Source organism: Adiantum capillus-veneris, chromosome 28, assembly GCF_014529385.1.
Source record: "Adiantum capillus-veneris isolate H3 chromosome 28, ASM1452938v2, whole genome shotgun sequence".
Taxonomy (NCBI): domain Eukaryota; kingdom Viridiplantae; phylum Streptophyta; class Polypodiopsida; order Polypodiales; family Pteridaceae; genus Adiantum; species Adiantum capillus-veneris.
Genome location: NC_140958.1, coordinates 128,067,551 through 128,078,652, shown reverse-complemented (window position 1 = coordinate 128,078,652; position 11,102 = coordinate 128,067,551).

The window sequence follows — 11,102 nt, the reverse complement described above, 5'->3', positions numbered from 1 at the left end:
CACATACAAATCATGTAGCAACCACCAACATAATCCCTAGAGGGATACTTGCAAGGAAGATGCAAGATGTCAATCTTTTTTCTAATACAAGACTGTGTCTCTCTGTATTTTCAGAGCTCCTTGAGGTATACACAACAAGTCAAATTTTTTGGAGACTGTGCAATTGTCATGGATAGCATCATAGGATGGTGCTCCATGTCGCTAGATATATCATGAGACATTATTTTGTATATTTAATATTGAAAATATCTGCAAGAAAAAGCATGCAACCATCTTGGTGTTTTTAGAGCTCCTTGAGGTATACACAACAAGTCAAAAATTTTGGAGACTGTGCAATTGTCATGGGTATCATCATAGGATGGTGCTCCATGTCGCTAGATATATCATGAAACATTATTATGTAAATTTAATATTAAAAATATGTGCAAGAAAAATCATACCATGATGGCGCCTCCATTTGTTTTGACTCTTTAAAAATATACTTATGCAATGGAGTTGGCTGTGTTCTTTGACGAGGTTGTTGGCTATTAAGCTTGGGTAGAAAAATATGTGTATTGCGCTCATAAAATTCTTGTGCTTGGAGTAGCTTCAATGGGACCATATGTTATTGTCTATGCATAAAATTATGCCCATTTGTGCCACCCCTACCTAGAATGTTTGCTTCTATGTCTTACACACACACACACACACACACACACACACACACACACACGTCATAGCGTGCGTAACACATACACACTAGGGAGTTCACAGGAGCCCAAATATCAACAACCACCACCTTTCTCTCCCTCAAAGGATCGGACTCGAGAGTTTGAGACCGGACACTATGAGTTTTGGCACTTAGTTTTTGATTTGGATTGTGGCTTCTCACTTTATCGAAGCATAATGAGTCTGCAATTGTGCATCTCAATGAATTTGAGCATTGCTTGACATCAGTATCGAGGCTCGACACTTCCATTTGTCGGTCAAAGATGACATCGACTCACACGTCTTTGGCGTCACATCAAAACAACGACACCCTAGACATCAATGAACCATCCTGGCCTACCATCGACACAGTTATGAAATGAGTGATTTTTGGAATGGGAGTTTACTTTTGGCTCTCCTTGGGGTCTCTCAAGGGACCGATGAAACTATTTTCTTGAGCACACTACTCAAAGGTGGAGAATCGACATCAACATCACAGGTGGGATTAGTTGGAGTCTTGATCAAGAATTTTAGTCAGTTGAGATATAGTTTTTTTCATTGACATTGTAGGTGGATTTTTACACTCACAGGGATACCATTTGCGCATCGCTTGCACATAGTTTGCCAGCTTCTTCTATAGACATATGGATTCCAAGTTGTTGGATACAAGTTTTACACCAGCTTTTGGTTTGGTGGGAGGTTTATGCATTGACAGATGTGTTTCTTTTTAGCACCTAGAGTGCCATTGAGCTCTTTTGAGAGTGATATCCCCATCGGAATTTGATACACTTGATATCCATTGAACATTGTGTGGAGCCATTTCTTAGCATTTTTTGGCAGTTTCTTGACTGTTTTTGAGATTTGGACTGGAAGAGCCCTTTGTGAGATTGTGGCTAGTGGCTTGTGACTATTGCTTATCCTCTAGAGGGCCTTGCGTGAGGTTTTTTTTGAGCTTGGGTATTCTAAAATGTTGAGGCACCTTTGGTGAGACAGGTTGCTAGAGTTCCCCATTACAATATCCTTGCCATAGGTTGGAAAGAGCAAATCCATGATCTGTTAATCCAAAAGGGCCAATGTGCAATAGAAGATGCTTGATGCCAAAACTAGGCCCACTTTATGTGTATTTCACAATAGTTGGTGAGCTACTACTAAAACCTTATGGAACAAGCTATACAATACATATGAGAGCAAAAGCATGAGTAGCAATGTGTATTGGATGAAGAAGCTTATTGAGCTTTGTATGAAAGAAGGAAACACACTTTCAAGCATTTGAATATGTTCAATTTATTTTTCCATTAATTGACATTGCAAGGACTTGATTTTGACAACGGCTCATCTTATTATGCATTTTTTCCCTCTTTAGGAGGTTTTTTCCCCATGCATTATATATAGGCCCATCATTCTATGGCTATCTATCTTTCCATTGCACACTAAGTAATACACTCTCTGTTGTGTGCCTTGAGCTTCCTTTGTCTTCTCCAAGATGTGTGTGTTTTCCTGCAACCCTAATTCCAACAATTGGTATCAGAGCAGGTTGCATCCTCCCGGGCTTAGCTGTCAGCAGCTCCAACACACACTTGCTTTTTTTCTCCGATTTTAGTGAGCTTCAGCAAGCGTTCACGGGTCGATAAAAATTTTGGGCTAGCTCATAGAGCTTAGTCTGCTCAGATTTTTTATTTGAGCTCATTTTTGCCTCCGTTTCCACTACAGGCAGTACTGCATAGGCTATTTTGTCATTTTGTGGAGAATTTCTGTTAGTTCCGTTTTCTGCATAACAGGTCCCTTACAATCTTCTACAATTTGTGCTATATAGCACGTGTTGTTCTTGCTTTGTTTCTCCTTTTTATGGGTAGTTTTCACATCAACTCCAACATTTACCATGGCTGACAACAACATAGATGTGTTCAAGATGTTTGCTATTGAGGACAGATTGGATGGGGATAATCACCCTGTGTGGGCTTATATGATGCAACATGTTCTTGTGTCAAATGGCGCCTGAAATATTGTGCAGGGCATTGATGTACGTCCTGGTTCTGAGGATGTAGGCAACGTTGAAAATGTTGCAGGTCTTGTTGCAAGGATTGCTGCTGTTAGAGTTGTTTTGCCTACAACAGAACAAGCTCATTGGGATGTAAAGGATGCGTAGGCTCATGCATTGATTGTGTTGTTTGTGAAGCACACCATTACTACTCACATTCGTTCAACAAAATCTGCAAAAAAGGTTTGGGATATTCTGGCTGGTCTTTATGCAAGCCGCAATGAGGCAAAAATTGCATTGCTGCGTAAAGAGCTGGAGTCAAAGATTATGCATGAGGAAGATGATATGGACACTTTTCTTGTTGGTGTCAAGGATATTAATGAGCAACTTATTTTGTGCAAGTGAAGTCATTCTAGACAGTTCCCTTGTGCAGACTGTTCTTGATGCCTTGCCAGACTCTTACCAGGCTTTTGCTAGTACTTGGAGACTCATGACCCAAGGAAATCATGAAGTTGTCAAGTTTGATGCATTGTGCACATTGCTGTTGGAAGAGTCACTTTCCAAAAAAAAATAGGACTAGACAGTGTGCAGTTGAACACGCTTTTATTGCTGCTCAAAAAAAGGGTGGTAAGAGTAATGCAGCCACTTCTTATGGTTCTTCTGCAAAGTGGAAGATCACTTATTCCTAATGCTTTTGCTGGCAGCAATTCGTCTGGAAATTTTGGTGATAAGGGAAAAAAGAAGATACGTTGCCATTATTGTAAAGCTAATGATCACTTGATCAAGCAGTGTCCTAAGTTGAAGGCCAAAGAGGCTAAGAAGAAAGACAGTGTTCTATTGCAAATGCTGGTTCCACTACAAATGCAACTATTGTTGAGGCTTCTGTGAAAGAAGACTGTGATGCTAATGTTGATGCAGAATGGGCTTTTAGTACAGAGTGTACCTATAATCTTGCGTGTCCATGATGCATGGATGCCAGTTGCTACAAATTCACATATGTGGTATTTTGACACTGGTGCTATAAAGAACATCAACTCATATCGTGATTTGTTCACCTTTCTCAAGTCTGTCCCTCATGGAAATTTAGTCACTTGTGCTAACACTGCCTCTTATCCGATTTAGGGAGTTGGAAAGATTGTGCTTACTGCTGCAAATGGCAGTTCTTTCACACTTGTTGATGCACTTTATGTACCTGGTATCAAGAAGAATTTTTTGTCGTATCTACACTTGCTAGACTTGGTCTTGTAGTCAAATTTGTGGATGACCGATGTATTAATAGTACATGATCTCAGTTTTGATGATGAAATTATTGCATCTGGCATTTTATGCCATGGGCTGTATAAGCTCACTTTGTATGACAAGTGTGGGTAGAATTTTGCAAATGCAGTTGTGGATTCAAAGGCGATTTCACATGCAAAACTTTGGCATGCACGTTTTGGTCATCTAAATTTTGCCGTGTTTTGCTGCGTTTGCAGAAATTTGATATGGTTGCTGGCTCTTGAAGCACCTGTCAAACACAATTGTGAAGGTTGTATTTTGGGTAAGATGTAGCATTCTAAGTTTCCAAAGGATGGTTCAGTTAGGGCCACATGCAGGTTGCAACTTGTGCATAGTGATGTTTGTGGGCCCATGCAAACTCCGTCCTTGGGAAATTACCTTTACTTTATGACTTTCATTCATGATTACTCTAAGCATGCATGGGTATTTCCGCTTAATGAAAAGTCTGAAGTTTTATGTGCTTCAAACAACTTTTGGCTATGGCTGAAAATGTCTCGAAATGTACTATGGGCACCCTCCATTCCGATCGAGGGGGAGAGTAAAATCCTCTTGACACACTGCCAATGCTTAGATCCTGGGCTATGCATAAATTTGCTGACCTGTGAGACTGCAAACTGAATATCTGGCCTCGTGTTGCATACATAAATGAGGCAGCCAACAGGAGTTTGGTAAAGAGTGACATCAACAGGATCACCAACATCATGTAGACTCAACTTCAAACCTCTTTCCATGGGAGTGGCAATAGGTTTGCAATCCTCAAGTCCAAACTTACATAGCAATGTCTCTATGTAACTTTTCTGACACAAGGCAATACCACCATCACACTACTTAAACTGTATACCCAAATAATGATGCAACAGCCCCAAATCTTTCATCTTGAAAGTAGCATTCAAATCAGCCTTAAATTCAGCAATATGTCTCTCATTTGGTCCAGTGATCAACAAATCATCAACATAAAGAACCACAATGAGAAATACATCACCCTCACGCTTTACATACAATGTGCTTTCTGTTGGATTGTTATGAAAGCCTTGTTTGACCAAATGAGTGTCAGCTTTCTCATACCAAGGACGAGGAGATTGCTTCAACCCATACAAAGCCTTGTTACATTTGCACACTTTGTCCTCTTGTCCTTTTATGACAAAACCGCGAGGTTGCGTTACATAAACTTCCTCAAATATGTCACCATTCAAGAAAGCAGTAACAATGTCTGATTGATGTACATCCCAACCAAAATGAGCTGCCAATGCACATAGAAAACGCACAGTAGTCATACAACAAGTGGGAGCAAAAGTCTCTTCATAATCTATACCTTTTTGCTTTGCATAACCCTTTGCAACAAGTCGAGCCTTATGGCGATCAATCTCACCATCCGGCTTGCGTTTCAGCTTTTAAACCCACTTCGTACCAATGGCCTTTTTGCCAGGAGGCAAATCACATAAAGTCCATGTGTCATTTTCTATAAGTGCATCATATTCTGATTGCATGGCAGCCATCCAATTTTTTGAATTCTGTGCTTCATCAAAAGATAGAGGCTCCTCAACATCATGTAAGCTAGACACAGCCAAAGCATAACAATCTGATGCATAAGATGCATGGCGAGAGCCTGAACTAGTACGACTAGACAAAGGTGCATCCAATTTACTGTCACGCAAAGTGTGCACCAGCCATTTTGGCATACCTCTAGCCTGCTCATTTTCAGCCCTTTCCTCATCAAGTACATCATGTACATCTGCATCAGTAATAGGCTGATCTAAAACATTTTCAGAAACCCCCATAGGCTGTACATTTTCCTCATTGAACTTACATTCGTATTTCCACCATTGAAAAGAGGCAACAAAGTGTCATAAATGTCCTGTGAGCTTACATTACTGTCTCTAGTACATGACAGCAAGGGCTGAACAGAATCTTCCACAAACACTACATCCCGAGAAACCAGAATACGTTTTGTTTGCGGATGATACAACCTGTAACCTTTGCTTTCAGCACTATAACCAACAAAAATAGATTTGACAGCCTTATCATCCAGTTTTCTACGCTACACTTGTGGCACCAAAGCACATGCCAAATAGCCAAAAACACGCATGTGCTCAATAGAAGGCTTTCTCTCATGCCATGCTTCATATGGAGTAATAGACTACAAAGCTTTCGTAGGACACCTGTTAAGTACATAAGTGGCACACATGATGGCCTCAAGCCAAAAAGAATGCGGTAAAGCTTGACTTTTGACCATACATCGTGCCATTTCTGTCAATGACCTGTTTTTCCTCTCAGAAACACCATTTTGCTGAGGTGTATAAGGCACTGTACATTGGTGTTTTATCCCACGACTAGCCAGAAATGCATTAAATTCATGAGACATATACTCACCCCCTCGATCGGAACGGAGGGTGCCCATAGTACATTTCGAGACATTTTCAGCCATAGCCAGAAATTGTTTGAAGCCCATAAAAACTTCGGACTTCGCTTTAAGCAGAAATACCCATGCATGCCTAGAGTAATCATCAATGAAAGTCAGGAAGTACAGGTATTTGCCCAAGGACGGAGTTTGCATGGGCCCACAAACATCACTATGCACAAGCTGCAACCTGCATGTGGCCCGAACTAAACCATCCTTTGGAAATTTAGAACGCTGCATCTTACCCAAAATATAGCCTTCACAAACATGTTTGATAGGTGCTTCAAGAGGTGGCAAAGAAGCAACCATATCAGATTTTTGCAAACGCAGCAAACTGGCAAAATTAAGATGACCAAAACGTGCATGCCAAAGTTTTGCATAGCCCTTGAATCTGCAACAGCATTTGCAAAATTTTGTCCACACTTGTCATACAAAGTGAGCTTATACAGCCCACGGCACAAAAGCCCAGATGCAACAATTTCATCACCAAAACTGAGATCATGAACTGTATATCTGTCATCCACAAATTTGACTACAAGTCCAAGTCTAGCAAGTGCGGATACAGATAAGAGATTCTTCTTGATCCCAGGTACATAAAGTGCATCAACAAGTGTGAAAGAACTGCCATTAGCAGCAGTAAGCATAATCTTTCCAACTCCCTGAACTGGATAAGAGGCGTTGTTGGCACAAGTGACTAAATTCCCATGAGGGACAGACTCGAGAGAGGTAAACAATTCACGATGTGAGGTAATGTGCTTTGTAGCACCACTGTCGAAATTCCACACATGTGAATCTGCAGCAACTGACAAGCATGCATCATGGACTGCAGGATTGTAAGTGCACTCTGCGCTAAAAGCCCATTCTGCATCAACATCAGCAACACAGTCTCCTTTCACAGAAGACTCAACAATGGCTGCATTTGTAGTGGAACTAGCATGTGCAGTGGAACCACCGTCCTTTTTCTTAGCCTCTTTGGCCTTCAACTTAGGACACAACTTGATCAAGTGATCATTTGCTTTACAATAATGGTAACGCATCTTCTTTTTGCCCTTATCACCAGAATTTCCAGACGAATTGCTGCCAGCAAAAGCATTAGGAACATAATTTTTGCCACTCGCAGCAGAACCATAAGAAGTGGCTGCATTGCTGTTACCACCCTTTTTTTGAGAAGCAATAAAAGCCTGTTCAATTGCACGTTGTCTAGTCTTGTTTTTTCTGGAAAGTGACTCTTGCAACAGCAATGTGCATAATGCATCAAACTTGACAACTTCTGGATTTCCTTGGGTCATAAGTCTCCAAGTACATAGCAAAAGTCTGGTAAGAATCTGGTAAGGCATCAAGAACAGTCTGCACAAGGGAACTGTCTGAAATAACTTCACCTGCAGAAATAAGTTTCTCGTTGATATCCTTGACACTAGCAAGGAAAGTGTTCATATCATCTTCGTCATGCATAATCTTCGACTCCAGCTCTTTACGCAGCAAAGCAATTTTAGCCTCATTGCGGCTTGCATAAAGACCTGCTAGAATATCCCAAGCCTGTTTTGCAGATTTTTCTGAACGGATGTGAGGAACAATGGTGCGATTCACAGACAACGCAATCAGTGCATGAGCCTACGCATCCTTAACATCCCAACGAGCTTGTTATGTCGTAGTCAAAACAACTCTAACAGCTGCAATCCTTGCAACAAGACCTGCAACATCCTCAACATCGCCTACATCCTCAGGATCAGGACGTACATCGATGCCCTGCACAATGTTCTAGACACCCTTTGACACAAGAACATGTTGCATCTTATAAGCGCACATAGGGTAGTTGTCCCCATCCAACCTCTCCTCAGCAGCAAATATCTTGAACACATCTGTGTTGTTGTTTTCAGCCATGGTAAATGTTGCACCTGATGTGAAAACTGCACGAAAATAGGAGAAACGGAGTGGGAACAACCTGTGCTATATAGCACAAACCGTAGAAGACTATAAGTCACCTGTTATGCAGAAAACGGTATTGACAAAAATTTTGCACAAAATGACGAAATAGTCTGTGCAGTATTGCCTATAGTGGAAACGGAGGCCGAAATGAGCCCAAATCAAAATTTCTGAGCAGACCTAGCTCTTCGAGCTAACCCAAAATATTTTTCGACCTGCGAACGCTCGCCAAAGCTCACTGAAATCGGAGAAAGTGAGCAGGCATGTACTGGAGCAGCTGGCGACTAAGCCTAGGAGGACATGACCTGCTCTGATACCAATTGTTGGAATTAGGGTTGCAGAGAAACACACACAGCTTGGAGAAGATGAAGGAAGCTCAAGGCACACAATAGAGAGTGTTTTTCTTGGTATGCAATGGAAAGATAGACATCCCTAGAGTGATGGGCGTATATATAATGCTCGGGGGAAAAAACCTCCTAAAGAGGGAAAAAATGCCCCGGCGGTCCTAGATTCACACACATCACTACTACATGTATATGGTAACACTCGCGAGGCTCTACTACTCAAAAGAAAAAGCAAAATTGTTGCTATTAAAACTATCTATAGGTGCGGATGGCCACGAGTAGTTTTGAATGGAGATAGGCCTTACCAAAAACCTTTTTTTTTTTTTGGCTTTTTGAACCATTTGACCAGGCCTTGCATTCTTATTGGGTCATCTCTGTTGACATTCAATGGAATCTTCAAGAGATTCTTTCAATCCTCAAAGAGCTCTAGCAAGGATGGCCGCAACGAGTTGTCAAGAGTGGTTCCCCAAACTATTTGTAGCCATCCGTGCTAGTGCAGATGGCCGCAAGAAGTTTTCAGTAGAGATGGGCCACAACTTTTCTTCCAAAAACCATTTTTTGGTTTTTTTTTTTAACCATTTGACCATGCGTGCCTTGCATACTTACTGGCTCATATGGAATCTTTGTGAGGTTCTCTTCTCAGGGATCTTCTCCCTTATCTTCAAGTGCTGATCATTTGTTAAAAGAGCAAGGAGCGAGGGTTGAATGCAAACTGTTTCAAGATGTATTATGTTTCCTATACGACTCAGGAAAGCCCAACGTTGCCTTCAATTAATTTTCCCAATTCAATATAAATAAAGAAACAATTTCAAAGACCGACTCGCTACTCTTGCAATACTTCCAACATCTCTGACTCTCACTCCTACTACCTTGAGGAGAAGACGGCCATTTGCGTGCGTGGAGAGAGAGAGAGAGAGAGAGAGAGAGAGAGAGAGAGAGAGAGAGAGAGAGAGAGAGAGAGACGTGCCGATTGCCATGCAACTCCCACTTGCACATGAGAATCTTTGTTGATTCCATAAAAATTAAAGAATTTCTATAAATCGTGGTCATATACTTCAAGACTATCACTTTTAATGTGGAAGCAAGCATTCTATTAATTTTATATCATTATAGCTTGTTCTATACTATACTCATGTTGAATGAGGGAGTAGAGAGAGAAGAAGTTTTTAACATTGTATAAACAATCCTAAGAGACTTCAAAGATCTATGTGGTGTGGAGTTTTGCAGCTCAAGACTTGATGTTGAGAGAGAGAGAGAGAGAGAGAGAGAGAGAGAGAGAGAGTCATTTGCCCCTCTCGCAATACCTATAGCCATCTGTGTTGACATGGATGGCTATACACAATTCCTTTTGAAGAGAAATGATCCCTTGTACATACAACATAGAACCCTTAGAAAATGGGCTTCTGTAAAATCACATTGTTTTTCTTCACAGAGAGAGAGAGAGAGAGAGAGAGGGAGAGAGGGAGGTGCGTATGCCATTTTCCTTGGCCTCATGATCCCAAGTATGTCGGAAAGTAGAGATCAAATAAGCCATTTCTTTACAACTAATTTTAATGAAAGGTTTATCAAGACAACAAGAGTAAGAAAATACAAGGTATATAAAGAATTAGACTAGCTGGATGAAACTCTTACACCCCTAGAAGCCTATTTTAAAAATGTTCCCTACCTCGTTTACATGAGATTGTAGCAAAGACAAAAAATTAGGGATGAAAATAGGTTAAATTTCCACCTAGTGGACTATGCAACTTGATTATGATGCACAAGATCAACATTAAAAACATAATGTAGTTGATGGTGATTAATGCAAATATAGATAAACATGTTTTTAATATGTTTCTTTGACCAAACTAAGATTATACATCTATCATCTTCGCTATACGGTGCTTTTAATGTGAATATTTTTAGTAAAACTTTCTCTATTTTGAGGGACCTCTTTGTAATTGAAGAAAGCGGTAGTCTTTCTATGACATGACTTTATCAAAGATTTGAATGAAATGCATACATATATGGAGCATGATCACATTCTCCCCTCCATCCATTAACAATGTCCATCTCCACAATCTATACTCTCTCAATCCACACTCTCCCTCTCTGTTGTTCTTTCTCTTTCTCTCCCTTTTATACATAATGACTCATCTCTCAAGCATATAATGACGAGCACTCTTATAGAATCACTCAATTGCATTATGCATCTCTTTCTCTCACTATACCCTTTTGAGATTTGTGTGTGCATGTGTGCGTGCGTGTTTACCTTTCCTTGCATGGGTTTATCTTTGGGGGAAAGTTGCTCGGTTTTTTCGTTGCTCGAAAATATTCGCTCGCCATTTGGTAAGACTCATATTGGCACGGCACATGATCACACCCTAGTTTACCAGCCCCTAGTTCATCCTTAGTTCACCCATCCCTAGTTCATCCTAGTTCACCCCCAGTTCACTACATGATCCGATGGCTGAGATTAAAGCCGTCTCGCCCCCGGCCCTAGATCCCCTCTGAG